Raw genomic sequence first — 24,813 nt, 5'->3', positions numbered from 1 at the left:
GCGAGGAGCACTCCATTTGACCTAGCCACGGATGGTGGTTTATACACATTTACCACTTTGATGCCCGATATGTCAACAGTTACCACGTGAACATCATCAGTCACCGTTGCTCAAATGAGCCGAACATCTCATAGATTAAACGAGCATAGGTTGCTGCCCCGTACGTCTGGTGGTAGGTTGCCCCAATAGCGATATAACCAGGGATCCTTCCTCTCGATCTTAGCTGTTCCTCAGTCGCGGTATGAGTTTCTTGAATGGTCACTAAATCAATGTTGTTTTCAAGAAGGATTCTAGAAAGATGTTCACTCTTCGATCTGGATATGCCTTCGATGTTTATTTGGCATATTCGTAAAGAAGGTCCTAGTATCTTTGCAGGTTGGTCCTGAGAAGGACCATTTGCAGAAGTTCTCTCTGAGTCCATTTGGCCAGGAGATCAACGACTGTTGATAGTTTGGCCGCCGATGTCTTGTTGCTCGCTTAGCACCACCCGGGGAACACGTCCAGCGCAATATAGAGGTAAATCCTGCGGACGTCAGCAACGTTCATTCCCCTGTACAGTACTGAATCAAAATATCAAAAAACTATTATTACCCCACTTAAGTTGGTAAACTCTCAATCTTTGCATCTCTGTTGAAATTCGCTCAGAGAACATTAAAAAATTACCATTTTGTAGCCTTTATTTTAGTTTTGTTGTATATAAGCACCTCCTACCCCCCCTTCCCACGATTCCCCGCTATATCACCCAAAACCGGGTGCTATTTTTCTACCCCCGCACTTTTAAGTCCCAACCGCCACTACTGATTACAAGACGTGTGTGCGTGGGACGATCTGTCTCCGATAAACTTTCCAAAAATAATATGAACTCATGCTCGCAGGTGTGAATGAGTCGTGCACTCAAATGTTCAGAAAATTCAAAGATTAGTATATTGCATCACACGCTCGCACGATAACGCGAAGCGCAGTGGTAGTGTTTACTTGGCTCTCCTAATTTATCAAGTCATAAATCAAAATCCCCCAGAATTTTATATAATTCATAGGCCTATATATATTGCAAGGAGTCTGCGGGGCCAGTTCAAGGCCCGGGCCCGCCTGCACTGCAGGGTCTAACGTTACGCCCCTGCATACGAAACCAGCGTTCCCAACTTAGGTTTTTCCTCGCTAAATCTAGCTTATTTCACCCAACGAGTCTCATGTGGTGTGGCGTTATGGTTCCCCCAGTATGAACGGAGACTTACTCTTATTCTCTCTTTCTCTCCCACTCTCTCACTCTGTCTCTCTGCCCTCTCTCTCTCTCTCTCTCTCTCCCTCCCTATATTCCCTTTCTGTATGATGTGATAGCAACAGTGAAACTAGCTATGATTACTCAGTCATGGTACGTGATTCACCAGTGGTCCAGTGGGAGCATGGAACGTGTCCTTATGATGTAATATTGTGACATCTCTTCTCAACCTTCAGTTTTACTATCGTCTGATGACCTCACAAAACTTCGTTACTTGTACCAGGCTCCTAACTTTCGGATATCCTATACGACCTCACTTGGTCAACTCTTGTTATTTTCCGAGGCCGATGATATTAGGTCACGATGCCTAGGGAGTGTTTTGCTTTAACGCCCTTCGTGGCCCTTGTCTTCCTTTGCCCGATATTTTCATTTTTCGAAGAGCGGGACCCCTTCCCTTTTCCTCTGATTAGTGTTAATAGAGGACGGCTGCCTAGTTGTACTTCCTCTTAAAGCAATAATCACCACCACCACCTCCACCTGTCAAAAATAGCTCAGTGACCGGGCGAGTTGGCCGTGCGGTTAGGAGCGCGCAGCTGTGAGCTCGCATCCGGGAGATAGTGGGTTTGAACCCTACTGTCGGCAGTCCTGAAGATAATATTCCATGGTTTCCCATTTCACATCAGGAAAATGCTGGGTTTGTACCTTAATTAAGACCACGGCCGCTTCCTTCCCATTCCTAGACCTTTCCTGTCCCATTGTCGCCATAAGACCTATCTGTGTCGGTGCGACGTAAAGCAAATAGCAAAAAAAATAAAAAAATAAAAAAATAAAAAAATAAAAAAATAAAAAAAAGCAGCTCAGTGTGCATAATTAAATGTCCATGGTTTGCGATTGTAGTAATTTGCTCATTGAACAGAACAAAGAACAATTTCATTCTCTACCCGGTGAGAAGTGCCATAAATATTTGGCTAATTTTTTAACTTTTCCTAGCTCTGATTTAGCTTTTCCTAGTTATACTGGATGATGATCTAGCTTATTAAATGAAAATTGGGTTGGCAACACTGTAAGAGACTACAACAACGTAGGCAGTGGTGCGTTAATGGCAGACGCGTATTCAAGGCCATGGCATGACATTACACATTGTTAACAGTTTTAACGGTAATAATTTCATGTGGCTATTCCTAGCCTGGTAAGGCAGACCCTCCAACGAGGTTGGGTGGCATCTACCTTGTATGGGAACTGCGTGTTTTTGCCGTGGAGGATAATGTTGTGTGTGGGCTGGAGGATTGCAGTGGATAGTACAAACACCCAGTCCCCCTGCAGCTGGAAATAACTATTTAAGGTTAAAATATCCGACGCGGGCGGAATCGAACACGGGGTCCTCTGAACCGAAGGCGACTACGCTGAACATTAAGCCAAGGAGCCAGACACAGTTATGATGATCTAGTGTTACATATTTTTGCTCCTTTATGCATAGTGAACAATGGAAACGAAAATCCACAGCCTGTTTACATTCATTCGACCGAATGAAACCCATCTTGCGGCGAGGATAGGAATTGTGCCGGCTGCCGAAGCCTGTCGCACTCCTCTAGGGCAATGATTAATGAATGGCAGATGAAATGAAATTGTATTGGAGAGTGTTGCTGGAATGAAGGATGACAGAGAAAACTGGAGTACCCGGAGAAAAACATGTCCCACCTCCGCTTTGTCCAGCACAAATCTCACATGGAGGGACCGGGATTTGAACCACGGAACTCAGCGGTGAGAGGCCGGTGCGCTGCCACCTGAGCCACTAAGAACTAGAAAAAAGGGAAATCCCCTTGGATAAATGACGACATAACATGTTTAACGGCAAAACGAGGTGCAGCTCGTAGAAAACACAAACGTGACCCAACGGAAGACAAAATGATTACTGGAAATTACGTAATAAGACAAGACGTGAAATAAAAAAAACGGTCGACTGCGATACGCACAGTTTGATAGGACAAGGCGCACGACCCGACATCTTAAGGAAGGTAGTAACTTCGGTATTAATACACCCGAAAATAATGATCCGTATATAGGCCTACCACTGGAAGAAAGAAGAAAACCTAAACCTGTTTTCCAGTCATTGACCGGGTCAGGGATGAAATGAATGAAGCCCCATCTTGCGGCGAGGATAGGAATTGTGCCGGCTGCCGAAGCCTGTCGCACTCCTCTGTGTCAATGATGAATGACTGACAGATGAAATGGAATGATATTGGAGAGTGTTGCTGGAATGAAAGATGACAGGGAAAACCGGAGTACCCGGAGAAAAACCTGTCCCGCCTCCGCTTTGTTCAATACATATCTCACATGGAGTGACCGGGATTTGAACCACGGAATTTAGCAGTGAGAGGTTGACGCGCTACCGCGTGAGCCACGGAGGCTTCCAGCACTGGAAGAGCCGAACGCTTAATTCGTATCACCGCGCATAGCGTTGGATCAAAGTGGAAAACAACTTCATTGTTGATAAACTGATCACTGATCAGTGCTGCCTCTCTGTGGCCGAACGAAGAATTGCTTGCAAGTGATGTCTTGGCTGTTCCTTCCACAGCATATCGGAAGAGTTGGGCACGCATGCGCAATGGGCAGAGTTCCTGCTATCTGGCAAAAATCATAACGAATTCTCGCTGAGGGTCCAGTGACAAACCGGTCCAGCAACAGATGGAGCTGAGGATCATGGCTCCGCGGTGACACGCTACCGGTCCAGTGACAACCGGTACAAGCACAAATGGAGCTGAGGAACACTGTTGCCAGCCCATAAATATTTTCTCCACCAATTTTTAGTTCAAAATCTGCTAAATTTCGAACTGAAGTAAAAGAGCATATATCAACTGTGTTAATAGAGGGGATTAACTCAACACTCACCGCACTATATGCTCTGAAACAGATCTGCAGATCTGACGTCCTGTGGTTGCATATGAAGCCACATGGTACTACTCTCTTTCAAAATATATGCTGGCAGTTCAAAGTGCAAAGCACATCCGGAAATTCTCAAATCTGTTTCGAAAGTTACTTTCACTTTCATTACTGTTTTCATTGGTTTTGATAAGTACGGAAAAAAATAATGTCTAACACTTTCGCATTTATATTGCACTACCAATAGGTGCACCGTCCGTGTTTGGGATTACTAGGATGCTTAACCAACTAGTCTTTTAAAGTTTAATTCTTTAACCACTTTTTACGAAATATCTGACTGTACATTTAACCTTTTCTTTTGACATATCGACATCATCATCATCATCTGTTTACCCTCCAGGTTCGGTTTTTCCCTCGGACTTAGCGAGGGATCCCACCTCTACCGCCTCAAGGGCAGTGTCCTGGAGCCTCAGACTCTTGGTCGGGGGATACAACTGGGGAGTATGACCAGTACCTCGCCCAGGCGGCCTCACCTGCTATGCTGAACAGGGGCCTTGTGGAGGGATGGGAAGATTGGAAGGGATAGGCAAGGAAGAGGGAAGGAAGCGGCCGTGGCCTTAAGTTAGGTACCATCCCGGCATTCGCCTGGAGGAGAAGTGGGAAACCACGGAAAACCACTTCCAGGATGGCTGAGGTGGGAATCGAACCCACCTCTACTCAGTTGACCTCCCGAGGCTGAGTGGACCCCGTTCCAGCCCTCGTACCACTTTTCAAATTTCGTGGCAGAGCCGGGAATCGAACCCGGACCTCCGGGGGTGGCAGCTAATCACGCTAACCACTACACCACAGAGGCGGCGACATATCGACATACCAAACATAACCTCACGTCAAAACAAACACGATATCAAACACGACACTACCCGTCTCCTCTCATCAAGAGCACAGTAACGATTGCAACCAATTCTGGCTAAGGTTGTGGGCCAGGGCTGCTCTCATTGTGTTATACGGGCCCGCCTGAAAAAATTACAACTCGGACCCTGTCAAATAAAATGTAAAATGTATGAATAAAACCAAACTCCATTGCGCAACAGCGCCGAAGGGTCATGACCTACCAAGCGAAAGCAAACCTATGAATAACTACTGCAAATTAAATCACCGAGCTTGATAGCTGCAGTTGCTTAAGTGCGGCCAGTATCCAGTATTCGGGAGATAGTGGGTTCGAACCCCACTGTCGGCAGCCCTGAAGATGGTCTTCCGTGGTTTCCCATTTTCACACCAGGCAAATTTAATTAATTAAGACCACGGCCGCTTCCTTCCCACTCCTAGCCCTTTCCTGTCCCATCGTCGCCGTAAGACCTATCTGTGTCGGTGCGACGTAAAGCAACTTGCAAATGAAATCACAACAGGAAGATGTAATGCAATACATTGTCAATTTATGTAAGCAAATGAATTATTCATTACTGTAAGATTTCGAACAAAATATTTAAAGGTTCTTTAAGTTGATGCCATCCTGGTGGGAACATCCAAATGTTGTCCATCGATAACATCACTGGGAAATTAAATTAAAATTACCAATCTCTATTCCCTGACAGGTTTACAGGACGCGTGTGCGTCTCCGATAACCCTTCCAAAAATATGAATTCATGCTCCGCACGTGTGAATGAGTCATGCACTCAAATGCTATTACTTAGGAAATGTATGCATGGCATCACGCACCCACACGATTACGCGAAGCGCTGTGCTAGTATTTACTTGACTCACCTAATTTACCAAATGATAAATTAAAGTATACATGGCATCACGCACCCACACGATTACGCGAAGCGCTGTGCTAGTATTTACTTGACTCACATAATTTACCAAATGATAAATTAAAATCCACCAGAATGATATTATTATTATTATTATTATTATTATTATTATTATTATTATTATTATTATTATTATTATTGCTGGCCCCGTGATGTAGGGTTAGCGTGCCTGCCTCTTACCCGGAGGCCCCGGGTTCGATTCCCGGCCAGGTCAGGATTTTTACCTGAACCTGAGGGCTGATTCGAGGTCCACTCAGCCTACGTGATTAGAATTGAGGAGCTATATGACGGTGAGATAGCGGCCCCGGTCTAGAAAGCCAAGAATAACGGACGAGGGGAATCGTCGTGCTGACCACACGACACCTCGTAATCTGCATGCCTTCGGGCTGAGCAGCGGTCACTTGGTAGGCCAAGGCCCTTCGAGGGCTGTAGTGCCATGGAGTTTGGTTTGGTTTATTATTATTATTATTATTATTATTATTATTATTATTATTATTATTATTATTATTATTATTATTATTATTATTATAGCAAGGAGTCCGCGGGCCCCTTGCAGGCCCTAATGTTACGCCCCTGTAGTAAAAGAGTGGTAGTATGCGGCATAAGTTTAGTACAATGGGATTAAATACACTATTATACCGTAGTAATTTATACATTTTTCTACTTTTTGTTTTTCTCCAGGTGATGAAAGGTTAGCGCTGAAAATAGTTAACAGAAGTTCGAAAAATCCATCAAAAAATCCACTGTCCGCTAAATGGAGAATTTATCCGCTGCCCCATTTAAAAATCCGCCAAATTTAGCGGAAAATCCGCTGAGTTGGCAACACTACTGAGGTACATAGCATAGTAGGCTTACGTAGCTAGGGGATGCACGATTTGCTTTGTTCTCCGCTGATATCATGACCACGCCCGTCTTATCAGATTCGATAATGGCACACTATTGGTAGGATGAAGTTGAAAGACCCGAAAATACTTTTTTTTAAATCTTCAATCAATTAATACATACATAGTAATTTTATTTGTTTTACGTCCCAAAAACCACATTTGCGGTTTTCGAAGACGCCGAGGTGCCGGAATTGTATTCTTCAGGAGTTCTTTAACTTGACAGTAAATCTACTGACCGAACAACTGGCTATACGGTTTGGGTTACGTACTGTCGACTTCCATTTTGGAGATAATGGGTTCGAACCCCACTAACGGAAGCCTTGAAAGTGGTTTCCGTTGTTTCCCATTTTCACACCAGGCAAATGCTGGGGATGTTCCTTAATTAAGGCCACGGTCGCTTACCACTCCTAGCCCTTTCCTATTCCGTCGTCACAAGTCTGTCGGTGCGACGTAAAGCAGACGATACGAGGCTGTCAAATTTGAGCGACCTCAAATACCACTGGACTGAGCCAGGATCGAACCTGCCAAGTTGGGGCTAGAAAGCCAGCGCTTTCACAGTGTGATAAATACATAGTGACCGGGCGAGTTGGCCGTGCGGTTAGGGGCGTGCAGCTGTGAGCTTGCATCCGAGAGATAATGGGTTCGAACCCCACTGTCGGCAGCTCTGAAGATGTTTTCCCGTGGTTTCCCATTTTCACACCAGGCAAATGCTGAGGCTTACGTTAATTATGGCCACGGCCGCTTCCTTCCAATTCCTAGACCTTTCCTGTCCCATCGTCCCCTTAAGACCTATCTGTGTCGGTGCGACGTAAAGCAAATTGTAAAAATAAAAAAGTGTGAAAATAGATTGTTTACATAGCACTTATAGGAGATTTTGACATATAACCAGTGAATCATCACCTAATCAGTGGGATATGTAAGGCCATGACGTCATCATTCCGTATCGTTGTAAAAAACTAATAATTTCAAACATGCTTTCAATTACTTCTGACTGATTACGTTCAAATGCATATCGCTCTAATTCGTGTATATACTGCATTTATTAATGAACTGAGAGGACAGATACAGAACTCTGAGATCATGAAATTACACAGTAAGCACAAGATAAGTTCATCCTCTCATTTACTTAAATAGGGATGCAGGGAGGGAAATTTACAGTATGTATATTGAGTTTTGTGGTGAGAAGTATCTACTGCGTGTACGTATGCGTAAATGGTGACATTATTCGCACAAGTTCTTCGCCGCTGACACTGTAGCAAGCAATAACGAGGAAATTAAGTATTTTTGCCAAAGTCTCAAGCCACTCAGTGTCCGAGTGTCGTTTGAACAGTGATAGTCCGTTGTTCTTGTCAATGATAAGAGGATTTCACGATGTCTCTTTCAAAACCACCTCGTGCAAAGAAAAGTGTCGTGTGGGAACATTTTCAGCAAGTGGATTCCACATTTGCGAAGTGTAACATTTGTAAAAATACAGTTAGTTATAAAACCTCGACAACGAACTTGAGAAAACATATACTCAGAAATCACCCGACAGTGAAAATTATTGAAAGTACATCTCAGCCCACAACAAGCAAAACCTTTTCAGTAGGCTCAGAGAGTGATATAAATGCCGTTTCCATCCCGTCCACATCATCCGCCACCGATGAAATTACAATAGGATCAAAACCATCTACATCCTCCGCAAATGTGAGTATCATGCAGCAAACGCAGATTTCTAATTTCATTCCTAAAAAAGTTGCAGGAAGGGATAAAAAATACATTGACGAAAATCTCCTTCAGTTGTTCATAAAGGATTATCAACCTTTTACTCTAGTAGAAGATGAAGGGTTCAGACAATTTGTGAAGTCGTTGAACGCGGCTTATTTGTTACCTACTAGGAAGCAAATATCAGCCTCACTCATTCCGGCTAAATATGAGGAATATAGAATAAAAATGATGGCGTTATTAGCTAGGGCTAAAACCATAACCATCACAACTGACTGCTGGACCTCTAGAGCTAATGATAGTTTCTTAGCTTTGACAGGCCACACAATTATTGACGGAAAGTTTATAAATCCGTTATTAGACTGTTGTCTAATGGAAGACAGTCACACAAGTGATCATCTTGCCAGACAAATAAAGTCAATTACCGATTACTGGGGAATAACAAATAAAATAATATTTTCAGTGTCTGATAACGCCCCGAACATAACTGGGGCGTTATCATCATTGCAATTTAAACACAATGGTTGTGCAGCTCACAAACTGCATCTGATTGTGCAGAAAGGACTCGATGTCACGCAGGCCGCTTCCTTAATAGACAAGATGAAAACAATAGTCAAACACTTCAGAAGCTCAACTAAGTCGTGGAATAAGCTGTGCGAATTTCAGAAGAAGGAAGGAATTGATACGCCACTCAAACTTAAGAACTCAGTCCCTACAAGATGGAATTCTGTTTTGGAAATGGCAGAGAGAATTGTGAAACTAGAAATTCCTTTAAAATCTGCTATTGCCCATATTGATGCTAATCTTCCTGTTCTAAGTGGTAGTGAGTGGCAGTTAGCTAAGGGTATTTGCGTCATTCTAAAACCCTTCGCAGAAATGACTAACACCTTGAGCTCCCAGAGTTTCCCACCAGCTTCGTGCTTAATAGTGATGGTTGGCGGCTTGTTGGATGTACTTAAGGGATTTTTGGCAGATTGGAAGTTGCAAATAGTTCATCCTGTAATTAAAGTTCTTATTGAAGAAACCAACAAAGTGGAAAGGTTTGGGTTGATCGAGCGTAGTGGCACGCTATCCGTATGTACACTACTTGACCCCCGCTTCAAAATGATGCCTTTCCGAGAATTAGTTAATGCAGAAAGAGCCAAGACATTGGTGAAACAATTTCTGACGAAACGAGCTGCAGAAGACATTGCTCAGCCTGAAAGCCTTCAAAAGAACAGCGCAGCAGATGAAGAAGAAGAAGAAGAAACAAGGGGTCCTTCAATATGGAAATCGTTTCTAGAAGTTTCTAAAACTGCAAGGAAAACAGGGAAACGTGAGTACATAATCTTTTTTTTTTTTTTAGTTTAACGTCTTTTCTCATCACTTAGTTAGAAAGAAGGCACGTTAAAAATTATTAATTTCTATTTCTATTTTCATTATTAGGGGCTGCCTGACCTAGGTGGTAAAGGCGTGCTCGGTTCGCCCGGAAGGACGTGGGTTCGAATCCCCATCAGGAAGTCGTAAAATTTAAGAAACAAGATTTCCACTTCCGGAGGTCCATATGGCCCTGAGGTTCACTCATCCTACACCAAAAATGAGTACCAGGTTAATTCCTGGGGGAAAAGGCGGCCGAGCGTAGAGCTAACCACTCTACCTCATCACGTGCCGAGGTTAACAATGGTCGAAGCCTTTACCTTCCACTCCTCCAAGGGCCTTCCTGGCCTGTACGGAGGTGACTTTGCTTTGCTTTTTTATTTTCATTATTACAAGTCGCTGTTTTACTATTCTCTGAAGAATGGTGATAACGAAGTAAAGCTTTAACATATTTTTTTACTGATTCAATACTTTTAATTCAATGTAATTATTCAGTAAACTTGTAGAACATTTGACCACTGCTTTATTCTTTTCTGTTCCGTTATTTTCAGACACATGTGAAAGCAGAGCACTGATCGAGCTGCAGCGGTACTTGGATGAAGACTGCATTAGTCTGAGGGATGATCCCATCGAGTGGTGGTTTATGAACAGGCACAATTACCCACTCTTCTCTCAGGTAGCTCAAGAAAGGCTTTGTGTCGTGGCCACGTCTGTACCTTGTGTGCAACTCTTTTCCAAGGCCGGATTAATTATATTGGACAGAAGATCCATGCTGTCTCCTAGTAAAACAAGAATGTTGTTGTTTCTGAAGTCCAATATGCATTTATTGGAATAAAAACTGGACTTTTCCATTAGGCACTGTTACTAACAGTGGCGTATTTTTGTAAGAGTTTGATTTATTTGCCTCCATAGCGTGTGTTCTGATCTCTAGTTACTTTTATAGCCTCATAGCAATGATGTGAAATGTGAGCCAGTGATGGGAAGAGTACAAGGAAAAAGTTAGTGCTCTAAATTGCAGTTTCTTGATCAATATTTTACTTGTCAGGCTGTGTGACTATGAGGGTTGAGGCGCTGGCCTTCTGAGCTCAACTTGGCAGGTTCGATTCTGGCTAAGGCCGGTGGTATTTGAAGGTGCTCAAATACGTCAGCCTCGTGTTGGTAGATTTACTGGCACGTAAATGAACTTTGCGGGACTGAATTCCAGCACCTCGGCGTCTCCGAAAACCGTCAAAAAGTGGTTAGTGGGACGTAAAGAAAAATAACATTATTGATATTTTACTCTATTACAATATTACAAATTAAGTTTTCAACAAGCAATCAAACAAATTACATTTACTTTACAGAATGCTACTCAAGAAAATCACTGACATTTTTTCGTATGTTTAAAATATAAAGAGCCGTGCACGTAGAGGCGCGCGGCTGTGAGCTTGCATCCGGGAGATAGTAGGTTCGAATCCCACTATCGGCAGCCCTGAAGATGGTTTTCCGTGGTTTCCCATTTTCACACCAGGCAAATGCTGGGACTGTACCTTAATTAAGGCCACGGCCGCTTCCTTCCAACTCCTAGGTCTTTCCTATCCCATCGTCGCCATAAGACCTATCTGTGTCAGTGCGACGTAAAGCCCCTAGAAAAAAAATAAAGAGATTACTTCATTTCGCGTTTTTTTTTTTTTAGTATACAGACAGGATAATAGCTAATAACACCAGGTGAGACCAAACACGATTGCTTTGAACTTTCAAAATAATATTTTAATTTTGGTTAATAATGACTTTCGGCGTGTCAAATAAATAAAACATTGGCTCTTAAAATTCTTATGGCTAGCCTCGGCCTCTTTGAGGGAAAGTACACCTTTGCAAAGACGCGCAACGAGAGTACTTTAAACTTTAAGAAATACCTGTGTTTAATTTTACGTCGGTAGATGCAGAGTGGGTCACGGCCCATAAGTGGCCATGGTTGGTCCGTGGTCCAACAGCTCTGCGCTCCGACCGGCTAACCGAGCAGAGGAGGGGTGGCAACGGTTCTACCGTGGGTCTACGCAAGGCCGCACTAGATAGACAGGCCACAAGGCTCGGACCGTGACGTCACGCCAGTGGCTGGCGTTCAGCATGGTAGTATACGGCCCGCTCTCACTGTCTTCATGATATTATTAATTTACTGAACCTTAACGATATAACTGAACACGCCTTTAATTGTGGTTTTATTTAGGCTTGTGCACTACATTAGTTTTATGCGAGGGAAAACTAGCGGAACCGTTTATGTACATTTATTTACGTAAAATTAAGCTGACATTTGTCATTTGTAACGGAACACTGTTTCATGCAAAAGATTAAAACCCATAATACGTATAAAAATAGTTTTAATGTTACTATGCAAATACATGATAGCAATTCACAACAATAGTCTGGAACCTTTCTTAGAAATTAGGCTTCAACTTGAAACTTATCTAACAATTCTTGAGGTTTCAGTTTATCAATTTCCTTTTCTTTGCCGATTTATGGCTATCCTTACTTGAGGATTTCTTCTTCTTAGCAACGAGTTTTCTGTGATAACTTTTCTATAGTTATTCAATAATATATTACAAAAGATGTATATACATTTGTCAACGTAATCTTTAAAACGTCTACAATCACTGCATGTTTTAAACATGACGTTTTCATTTTCCAGAACTTTGTTGACAAGCAAAATCAGAATGTTTCTTTGAGAATCACCATGTAAAATCCTCGATTCAAATTTATCTCTTATAAGTACACTAAATAATTTAAACTGTGTGATCAAAATGTTAACAATAAAATCTGATGGATATTTCAAAGCTCCCCTGTCAATTATATTGAAATAAAAATTATCCACCGGTTTTAACACATCTGACGTTACATTATCATTATTTAACAATGAAACATCTTGACAATTTATACATGTACAATTTTTCATAATTATTTTGCAAATATATTCACCAATATAAACTAGACCTAACAAAATGTTTTCAGATACAATAACATCATTTAACTCAACTACCACATTTTCAAAATGTGAAATATCTGTTGGTTTGAAGCTTTTACAATCTGAGCTCTTGCAATTAACCATGTTAAAAACTTACGCAGAAATAAAACATTATCATGAATTGAAAATTGAAAATATTGCGTTACAATGAGGGTCGTTAAATCTGTCGCCTTTGAAAGCATGCTTAACATTGTAAAAGCTTCAAACCAACAGATATTTCACATTTCACTTAATGAAATATCAATAATAGGGATGACTGCATGTTTAGCAGTGTATGCATTTATTACCGTCAGGGCTTTCAATTTTCGTTCTGACTCAAGGATTTGCTTCACTGAAATATGGTAGCAGGCACCACTCATTTCCCTGTACTGCTCAAATCGTGCTTCCAGTTCCTCAGTCATATAAATTTTGAAAATACATAGACTTTGGCCGTCGAAATTGACAAAAACTATGTCAAAATCTAATTTGCATTTAGTAGTGAAATGACATTTTACGTCATCGAAGTCCTTGATCCTATCATCTTCTTCCTCAGCTTTCTTTCTTTCTTCTTCCCGTTTTTCAATTTCTTCTTGTCTTTGAATAGGAGTTTTCCTCGGTCTTGGAAGATTTTTGGACAGATAGGCAGGCACATTTTCAAACTTAGTAGGAATAGCGTCGTTTGATAGTTTTAAACGGTTACGTTTACTGTTAAAATAGACCCATCAGGTCTTTTAACAGAATCCTCCCTAATTACGAAACGTTCGTCGAAGTGTTTTATGCACACAACTGAGCTTGCTGAAGGGACAAATTCTGTTCGATGGATGCCTAAGATCCACTTTTGTTTCCGAACCAAATCAGTAGGAAATTTAAATACTGAAATACTGGGCTCTTCTGAACTATAGTTGCTTCTACAACCAGGTACACAACACGACGTGGGCATAATTCACAATGTTCACACACGTTTAAGTCATTCAACACCATTGATAGCCTTACTGCTGCGAGGTTCATATCAGCCTACAAGTCACTGGCGAAAAATGAAGCGGATGGCTCTTGGTGTGACGTAGTGCCGGAAGTGGAGGGGGAGCCTTATGGCCTGTATATCTAGTTGGCCTTGGTCTACGCCTCTGCGTTCGGGGCACGGGACAGGGCTGGACCTCATGGCTGGCCTCAACCCTCAGCTGTCCTGAGAATGGTTTTCCGTGGTTTTCCATTCTCCTGCTCTAAGGCGAATGCCGGGACAGTTCCTAGTATAGACCACAGCCTCCAACCGCCTCACCTTCTCCGAGCATCTCCTTCACTCTTACAAATCTCCCGGCCTGAGAGACGACGTTATCTTCTAAGAGGTCCGCCTCCCCCTTCAGGGGAGGAACGAAAACATTTTTAATACTAGTAGTTTAATTTTAAGAGCATTTGGGGTAGGTATGGTGTCCGGCTCATTGGCTGAATGGTCAGCGTTGAGGCCTTCGGTTCAGAGGGTCCCGGGTTCGATTCCCGGCCTGGTCGGGGATTTTAATCGCCTTTGATTAATTCTTCTGGCCCGGGGACTGGGTGTTTGTCCCAACACTTTCCTCTTCATATTTAGACAACACTATCAACCGCCTCAGAAACACGCAATAGTTATTACATCCCTCCATATGGCGTTGGCGTCAGGAAGGGCATCCGACCCTAAAACAGGGCAAAATCCACGTGCTACACAGTTCGTACCCCCGAGCCCACAGGTGTAGGAAAAGCGGCAGAAGAAGAAGAAGAAGAAGAAGTTGTGATAGGTATGATGTCTTTGCAAGTACTGCAGAGGTAAGAAAGTACCTCATCCACAGCTGGTAAAGCTACTGGTTCCGCTGTATTAGAACTGAAAAAGTAACCGGTATCTTTATCATAATTTACTTTTTCCCTGATTCAGCTTCCGTGCGATGTATATCAATTACTAGAAAGCAACGATTACAATTTTATGTAATGATAATGTTAGACCTACTGATTTAAGTCCCACTAACTACTTTTTATGGTTTTCGGAGACATCGAGGTGCCAGATTTTTTTTCCACAGGAGCTCTTTTACGTGCCAGGCTAACATATTTGAGCACCTTCAAATACCACCGGACTAAGTCAGAATCTAACCTGCCGAGTTCGGCTCAGAAGGCAAGCGCTGTACCGACCAAGCTACTCCGCCCGGCACAATTTTATTTTAAGAAGTAGGCCTAAATTACAAGTAGAATTACTGTTTGGAAAAAGTAACGATTACAAGTACTTTTTTAAATGTAATAGTTACAAGTAATCCTTACTTTTACCCAGTTACTTCCCAACTCGGAAAAGAGAACATTTTGTGTGCAATTCTTCCCTAGGATTCTGACATGTGAATGACCTTTAATATGTTTAGAAATCGCCGATGATCATTTTGAAATATCTGAAGTTTTAAAAAGTATTCAGTGTTGTGAATTTAAAATGTTCATTGATGATATTCGCCAGATTAAATTATTACATATAGTATCAAAAGTGGCGTTTGAATATATTTTTTCTTTGTTAAGAAAAAGAGCCAATTAATAGTAATCACAATATATTATTATTATTTTATTTATTATTATTATTATTATTATTATTATTATTATTATTATTATTATTATTATTATTATTATTATTATTATTATTATTATTATTATTATTATTATTTGTAGAAATGTTTTAGTGATGAAGTAGATTACTGTGGATTTCTTTCGTTCACATTAAATAATGAACACCGTACCGGTATGTCTCCGTCCTGTTCTTGTTACATCCTCCCTAACGGTACGGGACGACGACGGCTGTGTCGCTGGACCGTTTGCGGATAGCAGTAGCAACACTGTCACAGCAGTGGACCGGTACAGGACGCTGAGTCGCAGCGCAAGACCGTCACAGTTTGGTCACAGTAGCAGACAGCAGTGGACCGGTAGCAGCAAACTGCGAGTCGCAGCGCAAGACTGTCACAGTAGCAGTGGACCGGTAGCAGCCAACTGCGAGTCGCAGCGCAAGACTGTCACAGTAGCAGTGGACCGGTAGCAGCCAACTGTGAGTCGCAGCGCAAGACTGTCACAGTAGCAGTGGACCGGTAGAGAAGAGGCTCCTGGAGCAGGTTGTCACTGCTCCATTCGGAGAATAGGTGACGCGTACCGGTACAACAGTACCGACTCACCTCTACGCTGAGCTGTACACGCACAGCCTCCGGCGTGGGACGCACAACTCACCTGATTGTGAGGGGAGTTGAATGATTTTTGTTCTTTGACTGACGTATTTTTCAATGCACTGTATTTGATTGTACTAGATAACCTTCTTAAAGTAATTTATTTTTAAATATACAATGTGCTGCAGCACCTCAGCACATAAGGTACGGCCGCCCCTGGCTATAAGGCAACGTATATCACAGTGGCGGCTCGTGGCTGTAAAGTATGGTGAAGAGCTATTACCCGTTCGGTTTCGAGCGACCGATTTAGGAACTTCTTTCTTTCTTTCTTAATCTGCTTACCCTCCAGGGTTGGTTTTTCCCTCGGACTCAGCGAGGGATTCCACCTCTACCGCCTCAAGGACAGTGTCCTGGAGCTTCAGACACTGGGTCGGGCGATACAACTGGGGAGGATGACCAGTACCTCGTCCAGGCGGCCTCACCTGCTATGCTGAACAGGGTCCTTCGTGGGGGATGGGAAGATTGGAAGGGATAGACAAGGAAGAGGGAAGGAAACGGTCGTGGCCTTAAGTTAGGTACCATTCCGTTATTTGCCTGGAGGAGAAGTGTGAAACCACGGAAAACCACTTCCAGGATGGCTGAGGTGGGAATCGAGCCCACCTCTACTCAGTTGATCTCCCGAGGATGAGTGGACCCCGTTCCAGCCCTCGTACCACTTTTCAAATTTCGTGGCAGAGCCGGGAATCGAACCCAACCTCCGGGGTGGCAGCTAATCACACTAACCACTACACCACAGAGGAGGACAAGATTTAGGAACTACATGTTGTTTTTGGTTGTTTTGTACTCGTACCTCGTACCTGTGACTGGCGGAGGGTCCAGCACGTGACCACGGTTTATTGAATTTAAAGTTTCGTTATGACCACAAAAAGCTAGTTCTTGCTTACTTAAATAGAGCACTGCATCAATTACCAACTGAAGGAAAAGCCTATTTAAATGTACATTTTCACTGAACTGTACAGTTACAATATACAGTCTGGCATTTTCCTTCAGGACATCAGCGATCGTATTTTGGTTTGTTTCTAATGTCTTGAAATCTAGCTGCCGTATTTTATGTTCTGCAGTCTCTGAGTGCTTATGTGTTATGTTCAAAAGGGCTGAAAATCCTTCTTTATTCCAAACGTTATTTTTATTGATAAAAGGCAAGCAGGCCCTACAAAACAACTTCTGTAGAGCTGGAGAGGAGCACAACCATGGAAATTCTTTAAACCACGATCGTTTGAAACTAAGATTGTAAGATTTACCGGAATGTTTCACTTCTTTTGTAGCACAAACTTGCAGTGATTCAGTAGGGCGATCAAAACGTAGAACTTCATTCTGATCTTCGTTTCTCCAACATGAAAATGGTGTTTATAATAAAATGCACACTGTGTCATAAACAGGATACATATTTAAATAAAACAGCACAACACTACGAATGAACCACGAACTGTAAGTACTCGTACTTCACACAGGATGACGCAGGGAAGACGAAACATTCCGCTCTACCGACAACTTCCCGGATCACCTTTTGAGCAGACTAAAGCGGAAGTGAGTGTATAGACCAGGGGATGGCGCGGGCGACAGGGGCAGCGCCTTCGGTGTTGTCACACGGTAGGTGAGGGGGCAAGAGGGGTGCGCTACTCAGAGCGAGTTTTGGCAATTGTGCAGTCAATGCGGAGCTGCCATACTTACTCACTCAGTGGATGTCCTGAACACGTGTGCTTCGCTTTTACAAAAACAGTGCATGTGCGTATTGTGTGCTAATTCATAATTCTTGTAGTCTCTTGTACGTTTGTAGGCTTCTTCTTACTCGTTATCGGATATTATTGTGCGATGGATCCGAACAAAAATTCACCAGACTGTTATCAGTTGAAGAAGAAACGCCATATTTTTACTTCCGGCGAGAGAAATATGATTCTGTCTGTTTATAAGCATTTCCGAGCGAATAGTATTGACGGCGGGATTAGTTTACCTCGTGTGCTGACCCCGGTTCTGATTCTGACTTGGGTGTGCAGCCACTCGATAGTGACACAGATTAATTACTGCGGCACAAGGTAAGCTAACGCTGAAACCTCCTGCATGATAAAATAATAATAATAATAATAATAATAATAATAATAATAATAATAATTTTATAAAAATATATTTGTAATAACTAATTTATTGAAATTGTACTGGACAAAGCGGAGGTGGGACAGGTTTTTGCCTGGATCCCCAACTTCATCAGTCAGTTCCAAGTTAATTCCAATACGAGTAGGCCCATATATAATCCTCACTTCTCTCCCTTTTTCATAAATCGCTCGTGAGTAGCAACTCATTTCAATCAGAAATCAGGCCATATATTTAGAAAATAATAGTGAATAATAAATAATAAAATATTATATATATACTGTATATTGATGATGATAATAATAATAATAGTATGTCATAATACTTTTATAGTCCGCCTCTGTGGTGTAGTGGTTAGCGTGATTAGCTGCCACCCCCGGAGGTCCGGGTTCGATTCCCGGCTCTGCCACGAAATTTGAAAAATGGTACGAGGGCGGTAACGGGGTCCACCCAGCCTCGGGAGGTCAACTGAGTAGAGGTGGGTTCGATTCCCACCTCAGCCATCCTCGAAGTGGTTTTCCGTGGTTTCTCACTTCTTCTCCAGGCAAATGCCGGGATGGTACCTCACTTAAGACCACGGCCGCTTCCTTCCCTCTTCCTTGTCTGTCCCATCCAATCTTCCCATCTCTCCACAAGGCCCCTGTTCAGCATAGCAGGAGAGGCCGCCTGGGCAGGTACTGGTCATTCTCCCCAGTTGTATCCCCGACCCGAAGTCTGAAACTCCAGAACACTGTCCTTGAGGCGGTAGAGGTGAGATCCCTCGCTGAGTCCGAGGGAAAAGTAAACAGATTAAGGAGAAGAAAAAGAATATTTTTATAAAAATATATTTGTAATAGCTAATTTATTGAAATTGTACTGTGAAATTGTAGTATACATTAAAATTGTGAAAGCCTCCGTGGCTCAGGTGGCAGCGCGTCGGCCTCTCAACGCTGGGTTCCGTGGTTCAAATCCCGGTCACTCCATGTGAGATTTTTGCTGGACAAAACGGAGGCGGGACAGGTTTTTCTCCGGGTACTCCGGTTTTCCCTGTCATCTTTCATTCCAGCATCACTCTCCAGTATCATTTAATTTCATCTGTCAGTCATTAATCATTGCCCCAGAGGAGTGAAACAGGCTTCGGCAGCCGGCTCAATTCCTGTCCTCGCCGCAAGATGGGGCTTCATTTATTCCATCCCTGACGCGGCCATTGACTGGAAAACAGATTGTAGGTTTTCACATTTAAAATCTAATTCAGTAAATTAATTGTTTAAAGTTGTAAGCCGTTAAAAAACTGTATGGGATTGTAACACGCATACGTTAATGTATTAATTATTTTAAATTCATTCGAGGTTCAATCCGTGAGCTGTGCTGTATTATAGTGGTGGAGTACAACTTTGAATCGCGCGCCGGGTCATTTGGCAACCACGGCGAGTGTGACGAGACAATGACGTCACTTCCGCTTTAGTCTGCTCAAAAGGTGGTCCGGAGAATAGCACATTCCGCTATGTGGAAAGTACGCGGGTGAAGTCACGGTTGTCATGGCAACCGCTAAGGCCAAGCGCTAGGAGGGAGCACATGGAAGGTAGAGGCAGCTGCGGAATCTCTCGTCTACACTCAGTCTCACGCGCCGTAATGTGGCAGACAGCCGGCGCTTTCGTGAGTTCCCCTGGTTCTCATCAGGTGATGAGGTGCTCCAAACGCCGTACAATAAAACATTTTCTTTCCGTAAAACCAACAAATGTCATAAGAAACATAAATTTAAGTAATTCATTATGGTAAAAATAAGTGGTGAAGTGGCACTTCACCTACTTCACCTGAAAAGCAGCCCCTGGTATATCAGTGCGGGAGGAAACTACCCAATCATGCCCTCGTGTTTTGTACCCGGCTGCAGATCTGGATATGACCGATCGCCTTCAGGTAGGCATTCCTTTAGGCCCCCTAAAGGGAGTGGTGTTTTATTGAAATGGGAGAAAGCTATCCACAGAAAAGACCGAAAATTAACTCAACTGTTTCGAGTGTGACATTCATTTTTGCCATGACCTTCTAATAAAAGTAGATACGTTTACGGTGCATTTCCTCACATATTTCCTAATCTACCCAAGTATATTTCTAAGGCAGTTAAGAAACGCAACTTCTCCACGAATAGGCAATCCACGCGAAGAGATTTCTCTAATAGAAGTCCTGAACAGATCGTAAATATCAGTGATAGTGATCAACCTGTACGCTAAGCAGTTGAAGATAGCTCTAATTTCGCAGATGCTAGGAAAACAATTGCGCTGTTAAAGATGAGATTGAAGAATCAGAAACGTAATTTCACTAGAACGCAAAATCAACTCAATATCGCTAAAGCTAAGATACATTTACTTGAAAAAGACATTTCAATCGATCAATCAATCAATCAATACTGATCTGCATTTAGGGCAGTCGCCCAGGTGGCAGATTCCCTATCTGTTGCTTTCCTAGCCTTTTCCTAAATGATTTCAAAGAAATTGGAAATTTATTGAACATCTTCCTTGGTAAGTTATTCCAATCACTAACTCCCCTTCCTATAAAGGAATATTTGCCCCAGTTTGTCCTCTTGAATTCCAACTTTATCTTCATATTGTGATCTTTCCTACTTTTATAAACGCCATTCAAACTTATTCGTCTACTAATGTCATTCCACGCCATCTCTCCGCTGACAGCTCGGAACATACCACTTAGTCGAGCAGCTCTTCTTCTTTCTCTCAATTCTTCCCAACCGAAACATTGCAACATTTTTGTAACGCTACTTTTTTTTTGTCGGAAATCACCCAGAACAAATCGAGCTGCTTTTCTTTGGATTTTTTCCAGTTCTTGAATCAGGTAATCCTGGAGAGGTTCCCATACACTGGAACCATACTCTAGTTGGGGTCTTACCAGAGACTTATATTCACTCTCCTTTACATCCTTTCTACAACCCCTAAACACCCTCATAACCATGTGCAGAGATCTGTACCCTTTATTTACAATCTCATTTATGTGATTACCCCAATGATGATCTTTCCTTATATTAACACCTAGATACTTACAATGATCCCCAAAAGGAACTTTCACCCCATCAACGCAGTAATTAAAACTGAAAGGACTTTTCCTATTTGTGAAACTCACAACCTGACTTTTAACCCCGTTTATCAACATACCATTGCCTGCTGTCCATCTCACAACATTTTCGAGGTCACGTTGCAGATGCTCACAATCTTGTAACTTATTTATCACTCTATAGAGAATAACATCATCCGCAAAAAGCCTTACCTCCGATTCCACTCCTTTACTCATATCATTTATATATATAAGAAAACATAAAGTTCCAATAATACTGCCTTGAGGAATTCCCCTCTTAATTATTACAGGGTCAGATAAAGCTTTGCCTACTCTAATTCTCTGAGATCTATTTTCTAGAAATATAGCAACCCATTTAGTCACTCTTTTGTCTAGTCCAATTGCACTCGTTTTTGCCAGTAGTCTCCCATGATCTACCCTATCAAATGCTTTAGACAGGTCAATCGCGATACAGTCCATTTGACCTCCAGAATCCAAGATATCTGCTATATCTTGCTGGAATCCTACAAGTTGAGCTTCAGTAGAATAACCCTTCCTAAAACCGAATTGCCTTCTATCGAACCAGTTATTAATTTAACAAACATGTCTAATATAATCAGAAAGAATGTCTTCCCAAAGCTTACATACAATGCATGTCAAACTTACTGGCCTGTAATTTTCAGCTTTATGTCTATCACCCTTTCCTTTATACACAGGGGCTACTATAGCAACTCTCCATTCATCTGGTATAGCTCCTCCGACCAAACAATAATCAAATAAGTACTTCAGATATGGTACTATATCCCAACCCATTGTCTTTAGTATATCCCCAGAAATCTGATCAATTCCAGCCGCTTTTCTAGTTTTCAACTTTTGTATCTTATTGTAAATGTCATTGTTATCATACGTAAATTTTATTACTTCTTTGGCCTTAGTCTCCTCCTCTATCTCGACATCATCCTTGTAACCAACAATCTTTGCATACTGCTGACTGAATACTTCTGCCTTTTGAAGATCATCACATACACACTCCCCTTGTTCATTAATTATTCCTGGAATGTCCTTCTTGGAACCTGTTTCTGCCTTAAAATACCTACACATACCCTTCCATTTTTCACTAAAATTTGTATGACTGCCAATTATGCTTGCCATCATGTTATCCTTAGCTGCCTTCTTTGCTAGATTCAATTTTCTAGTAAGTTCCTTCAATTTCTCCTTACTTCCACAGCCATTTCTAACTCTATTTCTTTCCAGTCTGCACCTCCTTCTTAGTCTCTTTATTTCTCTATTGTAATAAGGTGGGTCTTTACCATTCCTTACCACCCTTAATGGTACAAACCTGTTTTCGCATTCCTCAACAATTTCTTTAAACCCATCCCAGAGTCTGTTTACATTTTTATTTACCGCTTTCCACCGATCATATTTACTTTTTAGAAACTGCCTCATGCCTGCTTTATCAGCCACATGGTACTGCCTAACAATCCTACTTTTAAGACCTTCCTTTCTATCGCATTTATTTTTAACTACCACAAAAACAGCTTCATGATCACTAATACCATCTATTACTTCAGTTTCTCTATAGAGCTCATCTGGTTTTATCAGCACCACATCCAGAATATTTTCCCCCCTGCTTGGTTCCATCACTTTCTGAATCAGCTGTCCTTCCCATATTAACTTATTTGCCATTTTTTGGTCATGCTTCCTGTCGTTCGCATTTCCTTCCTAATTGACATCTGGCAAATTCAGATCTCCCGCTACAATCACATTTCTTTCCATGTCGTTTCCCACATAGCTGACTATCCTATCAAATAATTCCGAATCCGCGTCAGTGCTACCCTTTCCCCTTCTGTACACTCCAAATTCATCAAGTTGCCTATTATCTTTAGAAATGAGCCTTACACCTAGAATTTCATGTGTCTCATCTTTAACTTTTTCATAGCTTACAAATTCTTCTTTCACCAGAACGAACACTCCCCCTCCCACCATTCCTATCCTATCTCTACGATACACACTCCTGTGCCGTGAGAAAATTTCTGCATCCATTATATCATTTCTCAGCCATGATTCAACTCCTATTACAATATCTGGTAAATATATATCTATTAAATTAATTCTATTCCTTTCTTTACAATACTTCTACAGTTCAACACTAACAATTTTACCTCATGCCTACTTGATTTCCAGTTCCCTGTCCCCTTATCACCGCTCCCTAGGCCATCCCGTTTCCCTGAATGTACCTCCCTATTACCCTTCCAAACAAATTTCCTAACTTATACGTACCACTGCGGTTTAAATGAAGGCCATCTGAGCGCAGATCCCTATCTCCTACCCACCCATTAGGATCTAGAAATTTCACTCCCAGTTTCCCACATACCCACTCCATAGTCTCATTTAAATCCCCAATCACCCTCCAGTCAGTATCCCTTCTACACAGTATTCCACTAATAACAATCCCCGCTTTCTTAAACTTCACCCGTGCTACATTTACCAGATCCCACACATCTCCAACTATGTTGGTACTTATATCAGCTTGCCTTACATTGTTGGTACCAACGTGAAACACTACCACCTTCTCCTTCCCCTCCTCCCTCTCTTCTACTTTCCTCAACATCTGCCTCAACCTAATTCCTGGATAACACTCTACCCTGGTACCCTTTCCTCCACACACTTTCCCCCCGTGGAATCCCCCATGACCAGAGCCTCAACCCTACCCACCTCATTTGATCCCCTCCCCTCCTGGTCAGCCCTATCTTTCCTGATAGCTGCAGAAGCTACTTCCTCCTCCCTTTTCTCCTTCCCATGACCCTGTTCCACCTGTCTTTTCCTATCCTCTACTCTACATTTTCCTTTCCTACCTTTTCCCTTCCTCCTACTTTCACACATCTCAGCAACCGTTCCCTGTCCCTCATCTTCCCTCTGTTGTTCTACCTGGAGTGACTCGTACCGATTTCGCACAGACACCTGTCCTGAATTCTGATCCTGAATAGAGCCCTTAGCCTGCAATCTCCTTCCCCTTAGAACATTAGACCACCTGTCTTCTATAACTCCTCCCTTTCCTTCCCCTCCCTCTTGTACACCTACTGTAACCTGTACATTGTTTGAGGGAGTCCTATCTTCCTTCCTGTCTTCTGTGAGAATCCTAATTATCTCCCTCAAACTTTCCAACTCCTCCCTCATACCCCTCAATGCCTCGCCACATCCACAGTAAGTACACTCGCGCTCCTTAGCCATTCTTTACGGGGGAAAAATGAAATGAAAAAGTAAAATAACTTATTTGCAAAAAATAAATGAACGGAGGGATATATTGTCTGGGATAGTACACAACAATAAGGTAATTAATATACGACTACACTACAATACTACTTAGTCGTGCTCTATTTTTTTTATCCTACAACCCCTGACAGGATAAAAACTGCTGTTAATTACTGAATATCGAAAATAATAGCCTACACAAGAACTACACAATTCCAAACTGCAGTAAAGCCTATTCTAATTACAACAGTATTTTAGTAAGAGTTTCTACGGATACCTCTACTACACCAGTACTACACAAATATTTTACAATAAGAAAATAATCATACTAAATTCTAATAGGATATTACTCGTATACTACTGTACAGTACACTACAGTAATTTTAAACTACTT

Source organism: Anabrus simplex, chromosome 1 (assembly GCF_040414725.1).
Source record: "Anabrus simplex isolate iqAnaSimp1 chromosome 1, ASM4041472v1, whole genome shotgun sequence".
Classification (NCBI taxonomy): Eukaryota; Metazoa; Arthropoda; class Insecta; order Orthoptera; family Tettigoniidae; genus Anabrus; species Anabrus simplex.
Note: the sequence above shows the minus strand (reverse complement) of the source record.